Below are 25823 nucleotides of genomic sequence, written 5' to 3'. Positions count from 1 at the left end.
AATTGCAATCAAGGGCATGTTCCTTGGTTGTGGGCACATCCCCAGAAAGGAGTGTCCAGGAGGCAGCTGATTAACATTTCTCTCTCATCAATGTTTCTAACTCTCTCTTCCTCTCTGTAAAAAATCAATAAAATATATATTTTTTAAAGAAATAAATTACCTTGACATAAGGAATAGTCTATTTAATTAAGTCTAATGAATATTTTTGTATGCTTACTTTTCACAGAACGGGGAGAAAAATGAAACGATGCTAAAGTAAATTTTTTCTTGAGATTTTTTCCCTTGAAAATTGTTTTATTGGTATTTGATTTTGTTTAGTTTGGTCTTATGTATCAAATATATATAACTAATGTCTAAGGTGAGTCTTCCAAATAATTTTACCTCCTTTATAGATTTTCTCATTGTTTAAACTAAAAACACAAAAACAAACTAACAGTACAGGCTTTTAAAAAATACCCCAAAAGAGAAACTGCTGATATAAATAAGTCCATAATATTTTATGTTATACTTGATGTTCATAATTATGTGTACAACTTGACTATAACTTCAAATAGTTCAGAGGAAGGCATAAAAGGATTCTATAGGTCACCTATAAAGGTGTTGTGTGATGTAAATGTTGTTATACATTGTCAATACAATGTAGAACACTATGATTTCTATTAACTATAAAGACCAAGAATGGTGAACTGAATGAATTATCCATCTTAAAGGATGGTCCACTGTTCCAGTGCTATATGAATATCCTTTATGCAGGTGGACCCCATTAAGTGAACCTAGTATATGAAAATATAAATTGCTGAAAGGAGAGAGAGTAATTTTTTTTTAATTCACTACAGGTTTTTAAAAATTTCATAAAAAATATGTCCCAAATGTTAACATATATTTATACAGTATTCAACTTTTTATCAGCATATCATACAAATATGTTTTAGCATTTGAAATCCCTTTTTGTCCCAATCTTCTATAAATATTATAAATTGTATCACTGTTTTTACTTTTATATTGTGACTAGAGATTCACAAAGATTCATACAAGAATAGGCCTTCCTTCCCCTGACTGCCAGCACCAGCTTCCCTCCAGCACCCAGCACCTGGGCCTTCGCTCTGGCCAGAACTGCCTTCCGCCTTCACTCCAGCCCTGCTGCCCACCTGCTCCCTCCACCCTCACCCTTCCCCTGACTCCCCCCTCATAGCAGGCATCCCGCCCCGCCTCAGCTGCTCTGTGCCTGTGTTCTGCCCAGAAGCCTGGAGCAGCTGAGGCAGGGCAGAACATCTGTGTCGTCACCATGGTAATGACACAAGTGTCCCTGCCAGGTCACTGCCATCTTTGTCACATCAATTTGCATATTCCCTCCTTATTGGCTGTGAGTGTCACCATCGTTGTCATGGAGTGATGGTCAATTAGCCTACTCTGTCTTTATTAGATAGGATATTGTAGTTTGTGATAAATATATATTGGTTTTGATACTCTTTTCTGACACAAAACACCTAAAACCCTTGGAATTTCTTAAGTGATGAGAGCAAAAAAGGTGTCTTTTAGGTTAATGAAGTGAATTTTGGAAAGCACCTAAGGAAGGGGCTGCTTCCCAGGAGAACCAGCCACTGAGCAGAGGGCCAGAACTTTCAGTCTCACTCCCCTGACCTCCTGGGAGAAAAAAGGGGGACAGAGGTTAAATCAATCACCAATGACCAATAATTTCATCCATCATGCCCTTGTAATGAAGATGCTATTAAAACTCAAAAGAATGGGGTTTAGAGTTTCCAGGTTGGTGAACATTTTATGATTTTGGGAGAATATGTTTTCTGAGTATGGAAGCTCAGAGTCCCTTCCCACATATCTTGCCCTATGCATCATTTTGTTCCTAAATTCAATCCTTTTGTAATAAACCAGTAATCTAGTAAGCAAAACATTTCTCCAAGCTCTAGCCAACTGATGGAACCCAAGGAAATGGTCATGGGAATTATTGATTTATAGCCAATAGGTCAGAAGTACAGGTAACAACCTAGGCTTAGGAATAGGTTGGGGGAAGGAGAGAGACAGTCTTATAGGACTAAACCCTTAACCTGTGAAATGTAATGCTATTTCCAGTTAGATAGCGTGAGAGCTGAATCGGGTTGTATTCTCAAGACACCCTGATGGTGTTGGAGAATTGCTTGGCAGGATGTGGGGAAGCAACCATCTCCCCACCCCCCAATCTCTACCCACACACACACACACACACACACACACACACACACACACACATTGGAATTGGGTCCAAGAAATCAAATGATAAACCTACACATAACACTCTCTCTTCTGCCCCTTACCAGCATTGTGACCTTACAAGGGTCATTTACTCAAAGCCTCAATTTCTTCTTCTGTAAAATGGAGTTGGAAATAACTAGCTGAGAGCTGTTGAGATGACTAATGAGAAATATATGAGAAAATGTCTCACAATCCTCAGTGGTTATTGTTTATTTACCATAATGTAAAATATTTGGTAAAATTTTCCTTATAGAGATTTAAAAAGGAATATGTCCAAATGATGCAATGATTTAGGATACATTCAAATCCCTTGTAGCTTACATGGCTATATATATTTTTAATTTATTATATGTATATGTATAAAAATATTAATTTATTATATTTATATATAAATATATATATTTATTTTAACCCAAGCAGAGTATTTTTAAAAAATAAAACTTTTTACCTTTTTATAAGTAATGTCCTGATACAGAACAATTTATTATCTCTTTCCAAAATGACCAAAGATAAAAGATAAAGGAAATTGCTTTGAGATTAAGAATATCTACATGAGTCTATTCTATCTAAATACATAATGCTCTTTTTACATATTGGTGGGGGGAGGGAGGAAGACTCATGAGAAGAGGCAACAGCCTCACTAAGCAACCCAAGCATTCTGTAATATAAGGATCTAACAAGTGTAATAGGCCTTGAATAATCCTTCTAGAAGAATCTCTGTACTGTGCTTAGTAAATAATTTTAACTACTGGGATCATTTGCTTTAACGCTGAATTTGCTGAAAAGCCTCAGGCACAATTTTAACAGTGTCCCAAACCACTGTAATTGGGCAATTAGTGCTTAATGATATAGAAGAAGGGTGCAGCTCTATCCTACATAAAACTGAAAGAAAAGTATTGCTTTGAGCTGTTAAGGCCATGGAGGCATGCATTTTCCACTGTCAGCATTGCAGGATTTTGTTGTTGTTGTTGGATTTTAGCAACAAAATCATATTTAATCTAAAGACAGTCAGTCAACATTTAGAAGAAAATGTACAAATGGGAGACACTTTGATATTAATGTCTATTGAGAAGTCTAGTTGAATTCATAGCATATTTACAGGTTTAGTAAACTTTCTTTTACTTTTTCCTAGTCCTGTTCCATGCATGATACTAGGATTAAGTATGTTTTGGGATGCTATTGTTTTAACACTTTTCCAATTTAGGACTTTTCTCCTTTCAGAGGCCAGTATTTCTTTAAAAGAAACTTTGGGAAATGGTTTCTTGATTCAAATTTAATTACCACAATGCCTATATTGTGACATTTTAAAATATTAGGCTATACAGCATTTCAGTGCTGATGCACTCTGAGGCACGAGGAACATAGGAACAGAGAGAGAGAGAGAGAGAGAGAGAGAGAGAGAGAGAGAGAGAGAGAGAGAGAGAGAGAGAGAGAGAGGGAGGGAGGGAGGGAGGGAGGGATATTGAGAGACTACAACAATTAATACAACTAGTTTATATGATATTAAGATTATTTTTGTACATTTTAAAGAATATGTTTTTATTGATTTCAGAGAGATGAAGGGAGAGGGAGAGAGAACATCAATGATGAAATAGAATCAATGTCGGCTTCAACCTGCATGATCCTCACTAGGGATCGAGCCCACAACTCAGCATGTGCCCTGACCAGGAATCAAACCATGACTTCCTGATTCATGGGTTGACACTCAACTACTAAGTAACTCTGGCTGGGCTGGAGAGAATCTGTTTCTGTCATTAGACCCTCAAGATGATCCAAGGCAAATATATGGTGACAGAAGATGATGTATCATAGAAATGTACATTTGAAAACTATATGACCTTATTATTAATCAATATCAACCCCAATAAATTAAATTTAAAAAATAATAAATAATATTTCCTTAAAAATAATAAAATATTTTAAAAGATTATTCAAGACACAAAAGGTACCTTAGGCTGAATAAGAGAGAGAATTTCGGGTTTATCAAAGCTCCTGTCAAAACTGCATTTTTATGTTTTTTATTCTATAAAGGAAAAGTTGGCAAACAATCAGCAAAAGTTGCTCTTCCCTTATGTAAACATTTTTAAATTTGGCTTGGCTCTTTAACGTCAAGTGATGATGAAAAGTCATGCATTAAACTGTGTCAGCCAGTAGATTTTCAGCCAGTGTATGCATTCTGGGCTCTAATTCATAAGATTGCTCAACTAAGCTCTCACTTGTTAGCACAGAAGAATATGTGTGAAGGGGTTTTTTTTACAGTATTTTTAGGATTTTTAAATGATTTCTCTAATGGATGCATACTGACATTTTAATATTTTTAAAATATAAGCTCCTGGCTTCCGAAGCAAAGAAAGCATGACTGTAATGAAAAATTCCAATTAATAAAGCTGTCCCCATTGCTTCAGCATAACACAGTAAAAACACTTGTGAACCAAAGTTCAAATAAAATTCTCTGGAACGGAAGTAAATGAAATCATTTTAGATTAGGAAAAATATTTCTTTCTCTTTTGAAGGCATTTTCTTTTTTTTTTTTTTTTTTTTTTTTTTTTTTTTTTGCCTGTACATGAAACTTTATAGAACCTCAAAATTAGTATCATAACTCAAACCAGTGAGTTTTAAAATATGTATTTTTTTCAAATTAAAATAAGGAAAAATAGCTCTATGATTTAATGATGTTTGTCTTCAGAAAGACAGAGTGCTATATCAATGGTAGTAATAACTAATATTGATACAGAACTTTCCTTTGGGGAAATCCTTTTTCAAAATTTTATCTCTACTCAATTTTTATTCATACAATAATATAATTTATCTCTCTCCTCCCCACTATTTTTTATCGTGTCAAAATCTTTCTAACTACTCTCACCAGTCACCAATCTATGCTTCACAATGGAGTGATCACCCCCCCCAAAAAAAAAATGTTCATGATGATGGACACATTTAAAATCTTTCAGTGTCCCCTTATCAATTTTAGGACAAAATTTTAGTCTTTAATATTATTTTTAAAAAGTATTTTCTGCCTTTCCAAATTCATCTTTCATTATTTCCCCAACACATCTTGCAAAATAATTGTACTTTAGTTCCCTAATTATATTACATTTGTCCTCATCTCTTTGACTTTGCACACACTAATCCTTCTGCCTAAAACATTCTTCACCAAATACAAAAATTAATTAAATCATAAATTTACAATTCCTAGTAAAATAACTTATTCAAGGCAATGTACAACAATTAATTTTAAAACCATTAAGCAAAAGGTTGACCAGGAATAATACACTTTCACCATCTTAGCTTACTGATATACTAACAGTGAGCCAACCAGGCATTATTTACTTCCTGATGGGATGGAACATGAGATACTCAGTAATGTCTATGAATAATTGTCTATAAAAACCTCTCCTAACTTTTGGTCTATAGAAATAGACTAATAAATGACATCATGAGAACTATTTTATCAGATTTAGATAGTAGATATCTTGGGTTGAGTTTCCCCTAGCACCTAATCCTCACAGAAATAAATGATTTTTGGGAGAAAAAGATGGTGACCGGCAAGAAGATAGAGAGAGAGTGTGTGTGAGAGAGTAAGGGAGCAATAGAGCAGTGTGTAGACATGTGGTGTGTGTGTGTGTGTGTGTGTGTGTGTGTGTGTGTGTGTGTGAGAGAGAGAGAGAGAGAGAGAGAGAGAGAGAGAGAGAGAGAGAGCGCGAGCGAGCTAGGGACAGTTAGATCCTACAGGTCTTCCAGGGGGCTGCCAAAGCAAGCAGTCTTAAATGGCAAAACCCTGCTGCCACCACAAATACTTCAGGGCAGCCAGTACTGGCACAGAAACCATGCCAACTTGAAGAACAAACTGCTTGAAACTAGGATCCTAGCCTCACGACCACCCAATCTGGTCTCAGATGCAAACCAGGACCCTACAGTCACTGAGGACAAAGACCTGCGACCACAGCTGCAGACCCAGGGACTCCAGACATTCTGGCCGCAGACATCTCTGAGTCACAGAGCCCATCTTCCTCCCCACAGGCCTGCTGCAGCGGCACAGGAACTGCTAGACCAGCTCTGCGCAAGCAGGCCTCCTGCCCACACAGGGCAGCGGCGCTGTCTGAGTTTGAGCCTGGGTGCGCGGACATGGGGAGTCTGTTTCCCACAATGCACACTTGGGTGACCAGACTCCATGTCCACACAGGGCAGCTGTGCCACCTGACTTTGATTCTGGGCAAGTGCACACAGAGGTCTGTTTCCCACAGCGCAGGAGTGAACTTCTAGCCAACATAGGGCAACTGTGAAACCTGGTCCCCCAAGCAGACTGGGGATCCTGATTCTCCACACATGTGAAAGGTAGCACTGAGCACCAGTGACCTGACTCTGTTTCTCATCGCACATGCATAGGGTCCCTAATTCCCAGTGCATGCACACTAAGAGCCAGTGACTCCAGTTCTCAGCACATGCGCATAGAAGGGCCCTGATTCTCAGCACAAGGCTGCACCAAGCAACAGAGACTCTGTTACTCGATTTTTGGCATGGGCACAGGGGCACTCTGACTAATGGTGCACACTAGGGGACTCAGATTTTTGGCACATGCCAATGGGATCTCTTTTTCAGCACTGTGCAGGCAGGGTCCCTGATTCTAGGTGCGCACACAAGGCCCCACTGAGTGTCGGTGACTCTGATCCTGGGCTAGCGTGGCTCCTACCAACCCACAGCAGCCGCACATCTAGGTGTCAATATGAAAACATGCTCAAAGTCACTAATCATCTGAGAGATGCAAATTAAAGCAACAATGAGGTACCATCTCACACCTGTAAGAATGGCCATCATCAACAAATCAACAAACAACAAGTGCTGGCGAGGATGCAGAGAAAAAGGAACTCTCGTGCACTGCTGGTGGGAAAGCAGACTGGTGCAGCCACTGTGGAAGACAATATGGAGTTTCCTCAAAAAACTAAAAATGGAACTCCCATTTGAATCCCACTTCTAGGAATATATCCCAAGAAACCAGAAACACCAATCAGAAAGGATATATACACCCCTATGATCATAGCAGCACAATTCACCATACCTAAGATTTGGAAACAGCCTAAGTGCCCATCAGCAGATGAGGGGATTAAAAAACTGTGGTACATCTACACAATGGAATACTATGCTGCTCTCTGTAAAAAAGAAGGAATTCTATTTGCAACACCACAGATGGAACTGGAGAGCATTATGCTAAGTGAAATAACCCAGTTAGTGAATGATCAATACCACATCTCACTCATTTGTGGAATATAAAGAACATTATAAACTGTTGAACAAAAATAGATACAGAGGGAGAGAAGTATCAAACAGACTGTCAAATTACAGCAGGAAAGTAGGGGAGGGCTGGGGGAGTAAGAGATCAACCAAAGGACTGTATGCATGCATATAAGCATAACCAATGGACACAATAAACTGGGGGGGGGGGGGGGGGGATGAAGGCAAGTGCCAGGAGTTAGGGGAGGCCGGGGGAGGTCAATGGGGGGAAAAAGAATACATATGTACTACTATTTGTAATACCTTAAACAATAAAATAAATAAAATTTGAGAGAACTAAAAGAAAGAAATATATGACTTTTGAAAAAAATGTTTATTTGAATTGTTTCTGAACAAGATATAAAGAAATATAATTTTTTCTTGAGAATCCTCACTTTATTTACTTATTATTTAACTGGTGTGACTACTTGTGGGTAGTATAACTGCTTATTTTCACTATCCTCAAAGCACTGATACCCTTAAGATCAGAACTGTCCTCCACTACCAAATATACATATCAGCCATTTACAACTTCATGTGCAGGGAAGGTCATGTGCTACTTCTTTGGATTGCTTTATATGCTTCAACTTTACTAGAGGATATAAAGCTTACCCCTCCCCATTAAAAGAATTCAAGACATGTCTAAAGCACATGCAATTGTTTTTCCTATTAGGACAAAAAGTCAGAGTTACGTGGGTCAAATTAAAGACTAAATTTGGAAGGAAAGAGAATTTAAAATAGGTCCAAATTCAAGAGAATGTAATATTTACAGTAAGAATTTTGTATTTGACCCTAAAATTTTGTGTAGGTGATGGTGGTGTTTGTGTAAATATTCTAAATTTATATATTATTTTTCCTACAAAAAGAAATATGTGTTTATAAGAATATTTCTGGTCACTCCAGAGCTGAGCTAAAATAACAGAAAAAGAAAAATGTAAATCAACATTTAAAAGGATAATGTGGCCCTAATGGGCATGGCTCAGTGGTTAGAGTGTCAGCCTGCACACAGGAGGGTCTCGGGTTCGATTACCATACCTGGATTACAGGTTCCAACCCACCCCAATTGAACATGTTTGGGAGGCAACCAATTAACGTGTCTCTTTCATCTCTCTGTCTCTGTCTCTCTCTGTCTCTGTCTCTGTCTCTCTGTCTCTCTCCCCTTCCTTCCACTCTCTCTAAAAATCAATATAAAAAATGTCCTCATTCTTTGGGTGAAGATTTTAAAAAAGAAGGATAATGTGAAAACATAATAAGCTTTACAAAAGCCACTGAATTGTAACCAATTCAAAACCTCCATTCTGCAATATGTGAAATCACTCACTCTTAGGTCAACCAAGCATACAGCAAGATACTTTTGTTTTGTGGGTACTGCTACCCACTGTAAAAGGAATCCCAGGCAGGTAATGACTAGGCGTGCTTTCAAAATTGGTTTCTCATTCTAAATTTAATTTGACTTATCTAGTGTATTTATCTACGTGCTTTCACTTCTGTTGAAACAGCCTGAGTCACTATTTTGATTTAAAATTTACAAAAGAAATGTGCTGTTTCTGCAAGACACCTACCACTTGAGTCGTTGATGTTTTCATAGCTAGATTCTTAAACAGAAATGCAATCTGTAGCTGCCCAAAACTTGAGTCACAGATGTTTTTATACCCCATTTTCTTATACAAACAAAAGGAAATTTTAGGGGTTTCCCCTTAACATTACTCAAATAATTTTAAAGCATGCACTATCAAAACATTATGCTAGATTGAAATACAGGGTTAAATAAAACACTCTCTAACCTTAGGAGTGTGATGTCTAGTTGGGGAAATAAAACTCATTAATTTTATTAAACATGTATTGTGTTAAGGTAATGAATGCTAATGAGAAACAGGCTAAGTTCCCTTGAGAAGCGTGGTGGTGGTGGTGGTGGTGGAGGTGACGGTGGTGTGTGTGTAAATATTCTAAATTTACAGTACAGTGTAGTAACATTAAAACAGAGTCACCCACAAGATGATCTGGGAGTGCAATGGGGTGGGGGTGGGGAGGGAAGAGTCATCTAGAGAGTTGCCTGGGTTAAATCTTAAAGGATGAGTAGGAGTTAGAAGTTTACCAGGTAAAATAATTCAGAATTAAGCAGGTTTTAAAAAAAATGGGTAAAGGCAATCCAGAATGTAGAAACAGCACAGAAATGAGAGTTGAATGAAATAGCCAGATATCTGAAAGATAGAGTCTGATCATTGCCAGAGAAAAGGCATCACCAAGGACTACTACAGTTTAAACCAGGTAGAAGTTACTTCTAACTAGAAGGATCTGGGAAAGATTTCCTTGAAATGTGGTATTTGAGGATGGGTAAGACCATGTAAGCACAAATTAAGGAGGTGAGGGCAGAAATAGGAAGAGAATTTCAGAAAGAAATAATACAGTTAATTTCAGCAAATTACAACTACATCTTAGGCAGGGCAAAATACTCTTGGGCTCATATACCCACCTATTCCCACTTTAGAGTAATAACAACAATAATAACGATAAAATAGTATTAATTTATGGGATTGGTTATGGACACAGTCTATCAACAGGGGTGTGGATAGTTAACAGCTATCTGTGGTGTCCTGCGGCACAATCTCTCCAACCACCTCTGATTTCAGCCAAGCAGCAGTGATCAGAACAGCCCCATAGGAACCCAGACCCAAGTCCCCATAAGCATCTTCTCACTTCCTGCCTCAGAACCTTCACTGACTCTGTGCTGGGCAGCCCAGAAGTGTCCTAAAGCCCTGGGATCAATCCTCACATCAATCCTCAGGGTCATACACAGAGTGATCTAGGAATTCAAGGAAGGTGGGAAGGAATTGCGTAGGCTGAACCTTTAATGATCTCAAGAGTTTTTAGGGGAGTCTGAGCCCCCATTCATCACAGCAGCATGTTCAATAACACACCCTCATATTGGATTTCCCTCAGTCCTGTCTCACTCTCCTCACTCCCTCACTCTTGAAATCACTTCCCAACTAAACTACTGGTACAGGAGTTTTTGTTTTAGGCTCTGCTTTCTGGGAAGCCAAACCAAGACCAACTGATTCATATTTTTTTAATTATAATGTATGCAAGTCTTAAGGTCTACTTTGTTTTTGAAAAAGTGTACTTGGAAACTAAACATGCTGGTGAGATAAATATACCTCTCTTCAAATTGTAGGGTTAAGCAAACAATTTACAACATGTCAAACTGAAATGATTAAGCTACTGAAGAGCAATTTTTAATTTAAGAAAAGCAATATTAATGGGAAATGAAATGTAAAACCAATTTTAAAACTATACTATGATAATTAGCAATATGTATTTCTGAAATTTTTCAATTATCTGGGAGCTTTGCAGTTGCCAAGACAATGTGTCAGCCAGGTATGTTAACAGGAAAAATTCAAACCCTTATTGAACTTTCTTAATATACTGGTGCTTACAGATACCAAATTTTAGAAATGCCTTAAGACCTCTCATAATAGTTTACTGGTAGGTTAAGGCTTAGTCACATGAAAAGAATAAAGACTAAGGAATTGTGCGTTATTTACTGACTAAAGGACAAAAGGACAAATCTGGATTTTTGGATTATCTCTCAATCCACAAACTGAGAGGGTAAAAAAAAATTTTTTTTTTTCATTACACAAAGCTATCTATTGAGATGGGAATTTGTCCCAATGGAATTTGAGTTGTTATAAGTTTGCACACACAAAAAACAAAATGTGTAAGGAGCATTAATCACTTGCCTGTTTTGAGGAGGGAAAGTATTTTGAAATATAAAGATTCTTGTGAGGAGACCTTAGGAACCAAGTTTTGTTTATTTGAAACTGTCAGTAGCCAAAAATAACCTCTGAGGCACGGGGGATTTCCCAGAAGGCTGCTGAACAAAGCAAAAGCTTTGTCAAGGGAAATGTAAGGCATGCTTGTAGGCGGAAATGACCCGTGGACTTTTCTCATTAACTAGAGGCCTGATGCACGAAATTAGTGCAAGAGTAGGCCTTCCTTCCCCTGGCTGCTGGCACCAGCTTCCCTCTAGCTCCTGGGACCGGGGCTTCATTCTGGCCACCAGCAGGCACTCAGGACCCCGGCTTCCCTCGCAGCCCTGGCTTGGTCAGGAAGGTTGTCCGGAAGCACGTCTGGTCTAATTAGCATATTACACTTTTATGATTATAGATAGGATGGGTTTCCTTCATTCAGTAATGTGCATCCTGCATAAATCACCAAAGGAGTCATGTCCCTATTCTTTCTAGTGAGTATTCTTTTTTTAGTGGAGACAATATAGAAACAAATACACCCACCCAGAACTGGAAATTAGGATAGTTGCTAGAAAGGACGAGTATAAGGAGGAGAAGGGAAGAGACCAAATTTAGATTAAGGTCAAGGAAGCAACATGTATGCTGAATGGGTCCAGAAGATTTCACCAGATGAAGAGAATATTCAAGCACTAAGTTCACAAAGCAAGAAAGAAAAAAGAGTTTAGTTCATGGAGGATTTTTTTTTTTAAATTAGCAGGTAGGAACATAATAAGGCCAATGTGGCTCAAGAGGAAGCTGGAGAGGTGGGTTGAGAGTAAGGATGTGGCTTTTTGAAGGCCATACTGAAATGCTTAGACTTTATAATAAACTAGAGGCCCGGTGCATGAATCTCATGCACTGGAGGGGCGTAGGGGCTTAGCCCCGCCTGAGCCCTCTTTCAGTTCGGGATTCCTTGCTTCTTACTGCCCACCTGCTCGCTGCTCCTTAATGCTTGGGTTGCTGCTCCTTAGCGCCGCTACAGAGGCAGGAGAGGCTCCCACCACCACCACTGCGCTCACCAGCCATGAGCCTGGCTTCTGGCTAAGCAGCACTCGCCCTGTGGGAGCGCACTGACCACCAGGGGGCAGCTCCTGCATTGAGTGTCTACCTACCTTTCACATTCTAGGAACTGGTCATTCTGCTGTAACAGTCGCTTAGGCTGTTATTATACAGATTAGTAAATGCAGTTAGGATTGTAGAAACCATCTTGTCTAAACTTCAGCCAAATGCAAAAAAAAATAAAGGACATCAACAGCTTCCCTGGCAAAGAGCTGATTGTGTCCTTTCTTCTCGTGCCACAACGCTCATGGAATTTCATATTAAAGCAGCCAGTTTTGCCAAGACCGGTTTGGCTCAATGGATAGAGCGTTGGCTTGGGGCCTGAAGGGTCCCAGGTTCGATTCCGGTCAAGGGCATGTACCTTGGTTGCGGGCATATCCCCAGTAGGGGGTGTGCAAGAGGCAGCTGATCGATGACTCTCTCTCATCGATGTTTCTAACTCTCTATCTCTCTCCCTTCCTCTCTGTACAAAATCAATAAAAATATTTAAAAATAAATAAATAAATAAAAAGTAATAATAATAAAGCAGCCTGTTTTCATGCTGGATATCATAACTGTACCGAATTAATGTTGTGGTTTACCTTGGTTTAATAGAACAGGATTGTAAGATGGATTCAGGGCAAGCCCAGAGGTCTGTGGGCTGTGCTGAGCTCCTGGGGCTCAATGGGGATGGATCAGCGTGGCACTGGCATAGTTCCGTGGAGCAGTTGACACTTCTCTTCAGAAGACAATGCAGCAGGGACCATGCCCAAGGTATGGAGTTGGGGGGTAGGGGGGCGGGAGTGGAGAGGGAAGGGTGTTAACCTTATTATTTGGTATCTACCAGATTCTAGGCACTGTACGAGTTTTCTTGTAACCTTCTCAACCACCTTATGAATGAAGTACATACATTCACTTCGACGTCTCAGGTGAGGAAAAGAGAACTTTGTCTTATCTTTGCATCCCCCTCTAAACTTCTACCCAGAGCAGATCGTTGATCTTGTTCACTAGTTGATGAACTGACCAGACTTTGATCATTATGTATTCTAAAAAAAAAAAAAAAAAAAAAAAAAATTTAATTTATAATAAAAAGCAGTGAGCTTATTAAATCCCACTTGTGAATCCATTAGGCCAAGGGAATGTTTCTGATAACTGTGAAAAGGGGGGAATTGGCTGCAGAATCTGGCAAAGGCTGTTTGTTCCCCCTCCCACCCCTTGGCACAGCAGTCCTGACTTCAGGCAGAAGGAAAGTGCCCGCTGCAAGTGTGAAGACCTTGAAAAAAAGTAGGCTCCCGTCTGTCCGTCCTTACTGAAGCACCGCCAGAAAACGGCCACTAGGTGTCCTCAGAGTAAAACAATCACAGGAGAAAAGTCCTTTGGAAGCCTAAAAACTTGACTTTTTTTTTTTTTTTTTAATTTCTTTATTGATTAAGGTGTTACATATGTGGCCTTATTCCCCCATTATTCCCACACACATATCTCACCTCCCACTCATGCCCTCACCCCCCTGTTGTCTATGTCCATTGGTTATGCTTTTTTTGTTCATGTTCTTTGAGTTCTGGGCTTTCAGGGACAGAGTAACATTTACGAATTAAACATGAACACTTGACCTCTGGTGTTAGGCTAAAAAAAAAAAAAAAAAAAAAAAAAGTCATGTAACTGTCCATGGAGAGGTTGAATGAGGACCTGTCCTCTGCTTCAGGGAGGCAGGCCAAGACTTCCTAGGGGCAGGGGAGCCCTGTTCCCATTACCAGGGCCGGAGCTCCCTGCACAGGAGCGAACGCCTAGGCACCAGCTCACCATGGCTCCCAGCTCCTGGGAGAGTTCAAATGTCCAGAAACTGTGCTCTGGGAGATTTGTAACGACTAAACATCTTCACAAACACAGACTTCTCATTATTGGTCTCTGCAGGCTCCTTCCTATCCCCTTCTCTCCAGTTCTTTCCCCCACCTGTGGCTCTTCTGTCTTTCTTCTTCCAACTTCTCCCTCTAGAAAACCATTCTGACACAGAATACCAACTTCTTGGTTGTGAACTTTTATACATTCAACTTAAATAAGTACTTGCTCTACTCTTAGAGAATCAAGAAGGGGGGCAATAGGTAAAAACAGACAAAAAAAAGAATATTAGAATACAGGTCCTGTCCAACATGTAAGAAGGGAATTAGCCCCCCTCTCCCCAGGAGAAGGGGGTGATAAAAGCCACAGAGGTCTGCTTCCCTGCCAAACGTTGCATGTTTTAGGAATTTCTAACCTTCCCACAGCCAGGTGACTCACACACCCGCCGACTCTTTAGGCTGCTCCCGAACACCTGAGAAGATAATCCTAACCCAGAAAACAATCTCTCACCCCAGGTTAGTCTTTCAAAGAAGGTAGGGGAATTTTGAGCAATTATTTCTATTTTGTTCACCTAAGAATCACAGGCCGTAATCTCGATTTCAGACACTGTTGTGTCTGACAGTCAAAACAATTTCCTGTCATGGACAGGGGCTTGCTTCTGCCTGGGGAGGGAAACTGGAATGAGTCAAAGATGACCTTATTTGGGGAATCTCAGGAAGAACTGAGATTCCCCTGGGAGGGCACCTTGTCTGCTTGCAGAAGCAGGCTCACCGGCTCCCTCCTCAAATCCTTCCTCCTTTCATCTATTCTCTACCCCTGAGGTTTTAGCTACTTCCTAGAGTTAGTATGTCTGTAATTCTTTTTGCCTTTTTAGTTTTCTAGCACACAACTAACCATCCTATGTAATAAAAGAGTAATATGTAAATTAACCATCACTCCGAGACACAAGAGGGCCACCCACATGTGGCCAAAGATGGCTGCCCCCATGTGGACAAAAGATGGCCACCACAAGATGGCCTGCAGGGGGAGGGCAATTGTGGGCAGTTGGGGGTGACCAGGCCAGCAAGAGAGGGCAGTTTGGGGGAACCCAGGACTGCAGGGGAGGACAAATTGGGACCAGACCTTCAGGGGAGGGCAGTTGAGGGGGGACCAGGCCTACAGTGGAGGGCAGTTGGAGGGACCAGGTCTGCAAGGGAGGGCAGTTGGGGGCAATCAAGCCTGCAGGAGAGGGCAGTTGGAGAGAACCAGGCCTGCAGGGGAGAGCAGTTGGGGGGACCAGGCCTGCAGGGGAAAGCAGTTAGGGGCAAATAGGCTGGCAGGGGAGCAGTTAGGCATCAATCAGGCTGGCAGGAGAGTGGTTAGGAATCCTCAAAAAAAAAAAATCTTTCCTCCCTTAATGCACCTGACCGATCCCAGGTTGCCTTTTGGAGATAAGTTTTCTTTATCTCCCTCACGATTGACTAAGATGATCTTTGTAAATAAAGTGTCTGTGAATGCAAGCCATAAGGGAAAGAGAAAGTGGGGTCCACAGTGTCTAGTTAGAAACTTGAATCTTAACTAAATGCATAGAGACAATCATATACCAGCATGCCTCTTCTTTTTGCATAAAAATCAGAAGAAAAAATGAATCAGGAAACGACTTTTCTTAAAGTGTATATACAGGAGTCCTGACTTTAGTACCTTGGATATATAAGTAAGCCACACATACAATAGGCAACTCCCTGTTCAACTCTTGTTTCTGAGGTAACAGCTAATATTAATCAAGCACTTAAAATAGTCCTGGCTCATCCTAGCCGGTTTGGCTCAGTGGAGAGAGAGTTGGCCTGTGGACCAAAGGGTCCCAGGTTCGATTCTGGTCAAGAGCACATGCCTGCATTGTGGGCTTGGTCCAACATGTAGGAGGCACCCAATCAATGATTTCCTCTCCTCGTTGATGTTTCTATCTCTTCCTCTTCCTTCCTCTCTGAAATAAATAAAAATATTTTTAAAATAAAGACCTTTCAAGAGAGTCTTGCCTCTCAGCATGTTAGAAATATTCCATTAGGGTTAGGAATCTAATTTCATTTTCTAAGTTTCACATTATTTTTGTAACATACCTATTTGTCATGAGTTTCCAAAGTCTATTTATATGCAAACATCTAAACTTTAGAACTTTACTTTGAGAATTTTTAGCCATGTCTCACTACAAACTGGCAAAAGATAACATTTGGTACCAGAATTTACTCCATTCTAAGATCCTTACATTCTCCACATCAAATCCATTTCTTTAGCCATTTTAGTCCAAATATGGATATAACATAGTGAGAACAAAAGAACTTTGAAATAATTATCCTCGTAAGAGGAGAAGCCTATATCATGTGACCATTATAGCAATATAGATCACAAATTATTTCAACCTGTGATTTTACTGCAATCAATAACTTTAGAGAAAAAAAACTGGTTCATGGGAATCTGAGCAATTTTCCTGTCTTATGGATTAATTGACTCACCCATTCATTTATCCATTCCTTCCCTTTTTTTTTTTTTTTTTTTTTTTGTCGTTGTTGTTAATCCTGAGGATATTTTCCCATTGATTTTTTAGAGAGAGTGAAAGTGAGGGGGAGAGACAGAGAGAAACACCAATGTACACATCAATTGGTTGCCTCCCCTGCAACTAAGGTACATGCCCTTGATCAGAATCAAACCCGGGACCCTTCAGTCTGCAGGCTTACACTCTATCCACTGAGCCAAACCAGCGAGGGCTATTTCTTCCTATTTACATTTAACTAGAGGCCTGATGCATAAAGATTCATGCAAGAATGGGCCTTTCTTCCCCTAGCTGCCAGCACCACCTTTGCTCCGGCTTGAAGCCACTTTTCTGCCTTCCCTCGCTGCCTAGAGGCCCAGAGCTGCTGGGGCAGTGCGAATACCTGCATTGTTGCCATGGCGATGATGCAAGCGCCTGCATATACAAATTAGCCCGCCATCTTTGTTGGGTTAATTTGCTTACTCAATCCTGATTGGCTGGTGGGTATCGCAAAGGTACAGTCAATTTGCATCTTTCTCTTTTATTAGTATAGATAAGCACTCACTGGTAGAATGCAGAGATACATCTAGGTGCTAGAGAAGCAGCTTTAAAGTCCTTCCCACACCACCACCCCATCACATGGAATTTACATTCTAACAGAAAAGAAAGATAATAAATAGGTACACAAATGAATGTGAGTACTGTCCAGTTTTATGAAGAAAATACAGCAGGGCTGGGGGAGGGGTTGATACTATGCATAAGCTGTCAGGCTAAGGGGCCTCTAAAGAGGTAACATTTGAACAGAGATCTGAAAGAAGTGAAGGAACAAGCCACAGCAATTTCACATACAAAGGTGTTCCAAATGGAAGGAATGACAAGTGCAAAGAGCCTGAAACAGGAATATGAAGGATGTGATAAAGAGGGGGGAAGGACATTCTTTTCTATTTTAGTCCTATTTTTCCTGTATAATCTTACATTTTTAACACAGGACTAATGCACGCAACAACAAAAAATACAGAGTGCTTACTATGCCAATGCCAGGCTGATGACCCTACAGATGCAGGGCCTGTTTGAAGGAATTTAACAGTAGTTTCTATGCGGTGAAAGAAATCTTAGAATTTGTGGTCAGTCACTCAAGCAGAATCTCTGAAATTGGGTAAAAATATACCCTTTTTTTACATTGTGTAACCCAAGTTTAATTTTTTAAGGGACAGCAGAGATATCACTCACAAAACAGAAATGGACGTTTATCTTTCAGTCTCGAGTATTCCAGTAGGTCATAAATCAACAGGTCATTTCTCTATTTAATGATTTACCACCTTATCAAAGGCATCTTTTTTTTAGCTTTTTATGAGGCTTATCATCTAGAGCCAGCCTCCAAAATTAGAGGCTAATAAATGATTAGCTACATCTCTAGATGTGCAACAGCTGACTGAGGAGTAATAAAATGTTCCTCCCCACCTGACCATTCCACTGGGTGACTTAGTCTGTGTCCACTGGCACAATCTACTAAGGATCTGGAAGTCATTCTGTGAATGTGCTCACTACAGCTGGGGAGAGCCCCATTCAAGTGGCCTTGGGGAAGCTCAGAGACCTACTGCTTACACTGATCAAATTCAGAAGGCTCAGTCCTCCACCTCCCTCTGTCATCTGTCTGTAGACAGAGGCAGATATTGATTTTTAATTTATTTTATTTTATTATTTTTTTAATATATTTTATTGATTTTTTACAGAGAGGAGGGGAGAGAGATAGTTAGAAACATCGATGAGAGAGAGACATTGACCAGCTGCCTCCTGCACACCCTCTACTGGGGATGTGCCCGCAACCAAGGTACATGTCCTTGGCAGGAATGGAACCTGGGACCCTTGAGTCTGTAGGCCGATGCTCTATCCACCGAGCCAAACTGGTTTCGGATGATTTTTAATTTTTATTCATAATTTTGAAAATAGTTGGCTTTTCAAATGTGCTGTCAGATTTCACACATCTCTATTCAAATTCCACTAACTTTGGAAGTCCAAATTACGTTAACAATGGAGGCCAAATAGTTTTAGTTTAAGTCTCATGATCTCTTTATGAGACTTTTGGAGTCCTGTTACAGCATCTGTCACACAGCATCTGTAACTACCCAACTAACTTGTATTTCCTTCCTTCTTCCACTAATAATCAGTTTCTTTACCTGAAGAGATGAGAAAAGATGTATATATCTAATATCTGGCATGTTCTCTTAGGCTTACTGTAGTAATGTTTTCATCATAATCCACAACTATAATATTGGTAATATTATCCACCGTACCTCAGAGGTTTGGCTTGTTCTGTTTCCATAATCTACAGCTCTGTCCAGCTTAGAGCATTACTCTGACATGAGGAAGTAGAGACTCCAAGGACAGAAGAAGAGTTGTTCCCCCCGCTGTTTATTCTCTGTAAATTATCCCAACTAAACACCAGAACAGGGCTTCTATCTGCACTAGGTCAAGCTGTAAATATGCACGGCGGAAGCATTAAATTTGTGTGATATTCCCAGAGACGTGAACAAGAGCCAAGTATTTATAACAATGGAAAGATCCTTCCGCAGGCCTTTCTTACCCCATGTTGAACTTTTATCAAAGAATGTTTTTTCCAACGGGCTGCTTCAAATAAATGTTAACCATGCAGTGTCTCTTCTCTCCCTTCAGGATACACAAACCACAGAATTCCGATGACTCACCCCAAAGTAGCTTATGAATATGCCAAGGGCGGAAGGGCATGCTGTTTGGTTCCTTAAAACTTCCTGCCAAACTGAAGAGACTGAGAAACTGAACATACACAGATATTTGGGGACTGACTGTGAGTAATAATGAGATTTTAATCCCTTTTAGTATTCCGGGATAGCAACAGCTTGCCTAGCATGTCCGGTTACATCCTGTTTGCTACACATGTGACTCCTTGAAAAAAATAAAAACATAATATTAATAGCACAGTGTTTCATTGTTAAGACTGCTATTATCTATGTCAATGGTTCCCATACATTTGCTGCCATTTCTTGGGAGAATTATAAATTAATGGCTTTATGAAACAAACAAATCATCAGTATGACTTTGAAATAAAAAAAACAGGATTCAATGTTTAGAATTTTAAGGCTGCACAAGCCCTTAAAAAGGAATGGTAGTAAAGTATATTGATTAAAATCTTGGATTTGAATCCAAGTTCTTACACCAGCTATAACACCTTTAGCAGTTACTTTCCCTCCTAATTTCCCCATATGTGCAAAGAAGACAGTAATAATACTATGTGTTATGTCTACAGGGTGAGGATTAAGTAAAAGTATGTATATAAATAAGGAGTACTGCTAAGTAAATTAATTATCTACTGCACTCTCTTTTCACAAATAATGAATCTAAAGACCAAAACCATTAAGTGAGCTAAGAAAGGTCACACACTCATCAGTACAGTTCCAAGACAGAGCATTATAAGGCTGATGTTAAAAATAGGCTCTAAACCAGTCAGCCCAAGTTCAAGCCCCAGTGTTCCTACGTGATAGATGTATAACCTTGGAGGAGTCACTAAATTTTTCTGTGCCTCAATCTTCTTATCTATAATATGAAGATAATAATAGTACTTTCTCACAGGGTTGTTATGTCAGCTTAAAAAGAATACATGTAACAGTGTCTGTTACATTAGTGCATAACTAATTGACAAATACTACTGCATCAAAATTGGGAAGTTCTGGTTCTGCCCAAAACAAACTTTAAAGTAAATAAGTGTCAACAATGCCAGACTTTTAGAATCTATATCCATAGACAACCCAAGCTTTAAAAAAGATAGACAACTTAAAAGTTTATATGACGTAATCTACAAGATGATCAGAATATATGCAGATGTCTTTTCAGATCAAGGTGTCTTCTTCGACCATGTTTATGTGTCATATTTCCATTTTCTTGTAGAAAATATTTCAAACAACAACTCCAACTGCTGAAGAGTCACTTTGATTGGAGTTTGAAACGAATACTAACATCCAGCCACCCTTGGTGTTTGCAGAAGCAGCACAATGCAGTGGGAAGAGCAGGGACCCCCTTTCAGCCCAGGCTCTGCCACTCAACCTCTGAGTTGCCATCTATAAAATGGGGACAGTAAGCCGTGCCTGTCTTATTATAAATACTACATGAAAATAGGCATGTGACACGCTTCCCAAAATGTATGTACTATGCAGGTTCATGTTTCAAACTCTGTTATAGTACTTTGATTGGCAAGTCTATTCAAAACTATTCTGAAATAGTTAAGAGTCAGAAATAAACTTTCCTTTATTTGCTTACTGCATACTCAAATAACGTAGAGATTCTGATTTCAAGAAGTAGTGGAAAAGAGAAACAGGAGAAAATATTCAAATCTCAGGAAAATAATTTAAAACTCACCATTCTTAACATATGATTAAATGGCATGCAAGACTATATATTTTTACAGCTCTTGACAAGAATTTGCACAGAGCCCCACACATAGTAGATGCTGAAGACATATTTGTTAAAATACATGACACAAACTAAAGATTTTTAGGATTTAGTGTGTCCAGCCAGCCCCTAATCAACACCACTCTATCCCTACTCCCACCCAACTGGTATCTGCTTTGAAAATGGTTGATATAGGTCCAGCCACTGATGCCCTACAACTGCTAGCATCTTAATAAAAAGGTTAAAAAGGTGACAGTGGTCTAAAGAACTTCCCATGACCCATCATTTGTTTTTCAAAAAACAGACTACACTTTACACTTTGCATTGTCGTACAGCTCTGCAAGGGATTTCAATCCCAAACTGAAACTAAGTGGTCAAAGAACGTTAAAGCCATCCTTCCTAGCTTCAGCAGTTATCATTTCCAAAAATAAGAGAAAAATATATCCACATGGCCCTTACACATCATGTGTCTCTTCAAACATCACAAGAAACAAACAAACGGGAATGTTTTATGATTTGGTTATAGCATGGGGCCTGGACCAGGATGGCCCCTCACAGCTCCTCATACTTCCCAAGAGAAAACTTGCTGAGCAGAACTGTGCTTAAAGATTTCAGGGAGCACCGCTACCCAGAGGACTCCCTCCTGGTCATATCACAACCAAAGATCCGATGGAGCTGATTCAGAATCGCACATGTCTGCTGGCACAGCACCCGGTGCATCAGAGCCTCACCTGACACTGACTCATTACCGGGTGTGACGCCAAAGCCTAATCATGCCGATCATATGTAACTTGCCTCTTCCAGCCGAGCATTTCAATCCCTTTTGGAAATAGTGCACCAACTTGCTTCCTCATTATGCCCTGAGACACTGGATTTTGAGGCTGCATAAGGAAAGGGAGTGAAGTATACTGATTAAAATCTTGGGTTTGAATCCCAGTCCAGACAACAGCTGTGACACCTTGAGCAGTTACAACACAGACTCCTGAGTTCTCTGGCCACCTTGAGTCGTCCTGTCTCCTCTGATGGCCCTCCGCTGCCTCCATTACAGCTGACCTCCGCGTCAAACCTAATGCAGAGGCTGGGAGGCCCCTCTTTGTGGCCTCTCAGTAAATATTTATTCAACTCAATTCAGTCACCCTCAGCGATAGCAGGCAGCCAGGATGACCAGATCTCCCCGATGCATCTGAAACTCATTGCCTTGGGTGAGGGTGAGAGGGGGTTATTTCCTTACAGAAAAACCAATTTTCTCAAATGTTTTTCATTAAGCCTCGACAGAGATACCGTGTCTTACTCAGGTTTATAAAAAATTCAGCATGTCTGTCACAGCAGCTTAAGGCCCTAAGGCAGGAAACCTGAATCTGTAACAAAATTCTTCCAAAGTAATAGGTGGTTCACAGACATCAAAGCGAGAGTCAGACCCATCATGAAATATGTATTGGACAAAAATTACATAGCACCAGCTCTTGTTTCTCGACATTTTAAACAGTATGTGCTCCCATCTTTCCCGGTGGCTTCCATGTCGTATTAGCTCATGCATGTTCACCCTGTGCCTGCAAAGTGCTAAGCACATACTACATTTCTTTTTCCTTTTTTTTAAAAATTTTTTTTCAGAAAGAAAGACCAAACCTGTGGCCAGTAACATTGATCCTATGAAGGAAAGCACGTTAGTATTACTTTTTAGTGTATGAGCATCTTAAATCTAAAAACAAGCCTGTGAAGCACAGTTCTGTGCACAATGGCAAAAACACACAAATGTCATCTATTCCTTCATGTAAAAAGAATAAATGGAGGTAAAAAAGTTTCATACCAATTATTTTTTAAAAACACCAAAGTTGTTCAAGATAAAAATACTGGATATTTAGTAGGATCAATCATAGCTAATTCACCAAAGACTGGCATATGCAACACTTCTATAATTTGAGAGGCAAAGGGAGCAGGCCTAAGCCATCAGTCAGCCATCCCTTGAGGGTTCCGGGTCTGTGAGAGGGCACAGGCCAGGCTGAGGGATGTGCGTGCCCCGCCCACCCCCCCCCCACCAAGTACATGAATTTTCATGCACCAGGTCTCTAGTACCTACATCAATATACAAGCAAATAAAGTAGTTGGATCTCAAAGAATTTGGGAGGCTTGAATAAAATAGAAAAGAAATAATTTTAGGGACAAAACTGGGAAAAAGTGTTTCTGAGGTTCATACATGTTGAATGATTTAAATTAATAAAAGCACTCACCAGGGAGTGAGAAGATAGAAGCAGAGCTGTCCCTCTCTCTTCCTGGAGGAATAAATGGCTCTTCATTATAAATTGTAACTATACATATGAATGATATATATTAAAAATTAATGGGTACAAATCCAAAGTGGTTGGAAAAGGATGCAGAAAGAGGAAAATGCTGAGAAAGATTGAGTCTGGAGAGGCCTTTGGGGATAACCAGGGAAGGGAAGGGCAGTCTCAACTGAAATACAAGTCTGTGGAGCCATCCTTGCTCACACCAGAGGGAGCCGCACTCTGCTGGGTGCTCATGTAGCTCTTGGCCCATGCATCAGCCATAGCAAGTATTCTTATGTATCACCGATGTTATGGTTTAACCCTGCAATTTGATCACCTCCTAGCAGGTTTTTAACTTATAGCAGGTACTTAATAAACAGTTGTTGACAGAAAAACGTCCAATGATATGGATCAGCAATGACAGCCTTCTCCAGCAACTGAGGTGGGGGGCGTACGTTCAGCTCTGGCACACGCTTTATACAAAACCCCAGACCTGGCTCTCAATGTGAGTCTATGCTGGAGTAGCCCAAACAAGGAAATTTGGTAAGAATGATCTCTTAACCTGTACAAAGCTGAACTCTTATCTATTCTCTGCACCTGTAACCGCCTGACTTATAAATAGTTTGCCCTTTTACTTTGCTTCATGGTCAGCTGCCCAACAGAAAAAAAAAAATGCCTCAGATCACGTTGCTGTTATGACTAAATTCCACAAAGAATAGCGCTGGAGCTTAAAGGAAACCACAAGCAAAGACCTCAAAATCAGGAGCAGGAGCCCAGCCCAGCAGCCCAATGTGGAATCAAATTGGAGGGATAAGATGAGGGAGGGAGGGAGGGAGGGAGGGAGGGAGGGAGGGAGGGAGGGAGGGAGGGAGAGAGAGAGAGAGAGAGAGAGAGAGAGAGAGAGAGAGAGACTCTGAAAAGGATTGGGCAATATGAAAGAAATGCTACAAGAAAAGAAAGTAACTGACTAGTTCCTGAGAATTGTTATACTTATAATCCAGAGGTTACAATATTTCAGTATAAGTTATAAATACATTGCCCCAATTAATCAACTCAATGATATGTTACACAGCCTCAAAAATTAGCATTTTGAAGATAATATGGTAGAATAAAGATCCACTTCTTTATTGATCTGATGGATATTTATTAACCTTCTCCTATGTGCTGACTCCATTTTAAGTGCAGGGTATATGTGAGGGGACAAAGCAGACAAAAATCTCTGCCAGAATGGACCTAATCTATAATAATAAAAGCATAATATGTTAATTAGACTGGACATCCTTCCGGACGACCTTCTGGATGCAGCTGCAGTGGCAGGGGCTGAGGCAGAGGCGGCTTTCTCCAGCGCAGGCAGGGACCGAGTCTTGCACGAATTTTTTGCACCGGGCCTCTAGTATTCTAATATAATGCATATGATGCAAAGCTGTCAAGGGCCAGGACAAAGTTTAGGGCAATCATAAGGAAATAACATGAGCTTTGGGGGTCTGGCAGACATAGTTTAAAATCCCAGTTCTACCATGACTTGCTACATAATGTTGAGCAGGTTAACTGCTCTTGCTAATTCTCTTTTCTACATTTATAATAAAAGCAACATAGAACTTCTCATAGTATTATTGTCAAAATCAATTAAAATAAAAATTTAACCAGAACAGAATCTGACAATATGGTTCCTCAGGTGTCCAAAGAAATCCTCCCAGTAGAGAATAACACACACACACACACACACACACACACACACACACACATACACACACACACACAAAACCCTTCTAAAGTAGTTTTTAAAAAATTAATGTGTGGCTGAATATGCAAGAATGTCAGGGAAATTCTTAGAGGCCATAAACACTGAGAAAATACATATGCAGTGAGGTAAGCCAGCGCTTGAAATAGAATTTGTCTTGTGGGCATCACCGGTGGGGAAACCCCAGGATCAGGGAACAAATAAGGTGGGGGGGACCCTAAGCCAGGATTCCCAAAAGATCCCACCTTCAAAGGGACATTGAGATACTTTCCTGTCTCATCTTTAGATATGGGGAGGGTGAGGCCGCAGGGATAACTATCCAAAACATTACTAGCCATAATCCTGCTCTCACACAGAATTAGAACTTTCTTATCCCAATACTTAAAAATAAAACTAACGCTGGATATTCAATCTAAAAGATTCCTGAATACATGAGCCTTCCCCCCGCCCCACTCCAGCACCTGACAAATTAAAAGTTCTTTCTAGAGCACATGTGTCAAACACAAGGCCCGCAGGCCAAATCCAGCCCGCCAGGCCTTGCAATGTGGCCCGCACCGCGCTGTCATCACTGCACTCCCCTGTCAGTTTATGATATTGTCAGTTTATGACTGTTCAGTAAACCATTCGGCCCGCGATTTAGGCTGGATTTTAGATTTTGGCCCCTTCTCTGATTGAGTTCGACACCCCTATTCTAGAGGAAAGCACTTTAAACTTAG

Source organism: Pipistrellus hanaki, assembly GCF_964339955.1.
Source record: "Pipistrellus hanaki genome assembly, chromosome: 11".
Classification (NCBI taxonomy): Eukaryota; Metazoa; Chordata; class Mammalia; order Chiroptera; family Vespertilionidae; genus Pipistrellus; species Pipistrellus hanaki.
This window is presented reverse-complemented; position numbering follows the sequence as displayed.